Below are 2,496 nucleotides of genomic sequence, written 5' to 3'. Positions count from 1 at the left end.
ATGCAGACCCTTGCCCTTCCCCTCTTCCTCTCCGGAGTGCAGAGGTGCTGGCTAGAACTTAAGTGGTCGTCTTGGTTTGTGAGGCCCATAAGGACATCGTGCTCTAAAAATGACTGGGGAAAGGTCTAGAAGGAGTCCTAGCCCCTGATGTTTTCGAGGACTGCAGCCTATCCTCAAAGACACCTTTTAGATGAGCCGATAAGCCCCCAATGTGTGATTTGGACTCTGTTACTAACAAAAAAAAAAATGCCTAACTAATTCCTGCTGACTCAGAAAGTAGTGAGCTCCTCGTCACCGGAGATGTGCAAGCATCAGCTGCGGTGTTAGTGGGTAGGGGGGGGAGGGATGGCAGGGGTGGGGGTGGGTAAGAGCAGGGTGTTGAGCCGAAAGTCTGCTGTTCTTCCTATTTGGTGACCCGTGCTGTGCTGTGCACAAACCACAGGTCCCCTAGAAGTGTTCACCCCCAGACTGTCGTGGCCATTGTATCAGTGGCTTTAGTCTGAGTTTTAAACCAGCAGGCTAAGAAGAGAGAGAGCTTCCCCACAAATTAGTGGCCAATTTGAGCCGTGGGCGTCTCAAACCCGAGGCTGCGCAGGAGAAGCAGTCTTGGGTGCCGGGCTGCAGGTGGCTCCGGGGACAACTCCAGCTTCATTCAGCGTGACTGCCCTCTAGGCCCATAGGGGGCACTAAGGAACCATCGGATCTCGGTCTCCTCGCTGCCTGGGGTCCGGTCTCTCTTCTCTAGCCCTCCCTGGCCAAGGAGAGAGGAAAGAATGGGGCTGGGGCTAGCACAGAGTGGGTGGGAATGAAATCCTCTCCTTGTCCCTCTTCTTAAAGATCTAAAAACGCAGAGCATCTGGTTTTAAAGTTCAAAAGAAAACGCCCCACCCAACTCCTCCAAGAGAGCTTGACATTTCTGTCCCTGAATCGGAGACTTGGGAAGAGGCCGTGGAGACCGGCCAGTCCTCAGCACTCATTTAGCAAATGAGGAACCTGGAGGCCCGGGGAAGGGAGGCGCTGGGTCCAAAGCACGCAGGCCGTTCGTGGCGCGTAGGCCCGGGGATCCGGGCCTTCTGATTTCCAGTCTAGAGTTCGTTCCACCACACCCACCGCCATGGCCACATGTGTTTTCTTTTCTGGCCCTTGGGGGACTCCGGCAGGGCTGGGGGTCTGATGTGAACTGGAGTCTGTTCAATTTCACCTCTCATTGCTCCTGCCAGCTCGCCAGCGCTGGCTGACGGGGGCAATTAGAACCAGACATCCCATAAGGGCATTCCAGGGAGATCGCTTAAAATTCCACAGCAGCTGGGGACTTGCCTTTTCCTGCAGGGATCATCTGGCGTGCAAACACTCAGGCGTGTAAGTCACAGGGTGGGAGACGGGTGCGTACACACGCTATCTCTCAATACACACTCAGCCACAGGCAGAAAACTAGAGAAATATTCACTAGCAATTCTCTTTCCTTCCTACCTCCCAAAGCGAGAAGTTCGGAATTTACAGGCCACCCTGGGAACACCTAATTACTTGCTGCTGAGGGAGGAGGACGGTGTTTGCACTGGGCAGTGGGTGGTAGAGGGGCGGGAGGCCATTCCTGTTTGTCTTCCACCCCCTGCTGATGGTTGCTCACCACCGGGCTCTGGGGGACAGCCAAGGGGTGCTGGTAGCCAACTTGGCTAATACACAGTCGCAGGAGCCTGGTCTAAAGGTGTCGCCTCAGTTTCTCTGTGGGAAAGCTGAGCCTCCAAAAGACAAAACAGTGAAGCAAGGAGCTCCAACCAGGGACCACTGCCTTCGATTTCCCCGCCTATGCTATCTGGGGACCGCAACATCCCAAGCTGAAAGACCCCGGCTGGTGGGTTGCCGGCAGCCCTCTCTGTTTCTCAGGGCTCCTATTCCACAATTGTCATCAGGAAACCTCGTTTGGGCCAACAACGTGCTACTGTCAAGTTGACTAATGTTCAAGTAAACCCAGAGGGCCTTTTGTTAGAAGTCCGTGGGAAATGGCCAAAGGCATTGGGAAGGCAGGTGGGAAAACTGCACGTCTTCTTTAATCCAAGGGTCACGCAGGACCACCTGGTCTAACTGTGATTTACAGGAGGACAGAGGGGACCTAAGGGACATTCTTCTGACATGTCTACATACCCAATTGTTTGCAGAGCTTGGGTTAGAATGTCTGTTACCCAGCCTAGGGTGTTTCCAACACCCTACACTCCCACTCCCAGATTACCCCTTCGAGGTTGGTTATTTGCTTGAATATCCTGGAAGAATAGGTGTAAAACCATTAAAACATTAAGTCAGTTCATGATTGCTATGATTTTTATTAGACATATGCTATAACTCTGACTACCTTTTAAAAATATGTCCCGGACTTTGTGGTTAATTGGTTGTTATTAATTGCCAACCCATGCATGATGTGACTTCACATTACCAATTGACCGCCCTTCACAGTTTGCACCTGTATTCCTGACTCCTACTGGAGCCGCCCTTCACAGTTTG

The sequence above is a fragment of the Phoca vitulina genome, unplaced genomic scaffold (assembly GCF_004348235.1).
Source record: "Phoca vitulina isolate PV1807 unplaced genomic scaffold, GSC_HSeal_1.0 scaffold8, whole genome shotgun sequence".
NCBI classification, from domain to species: domain Eukaryota; kingdom Metazoa; phylum Chordata; class Mammalia; order Carnivora; family Phocidae; genus Phoca; species Phoca vitulina.
Note: the sequence above shows the minus strand (reverse complement) of the source record.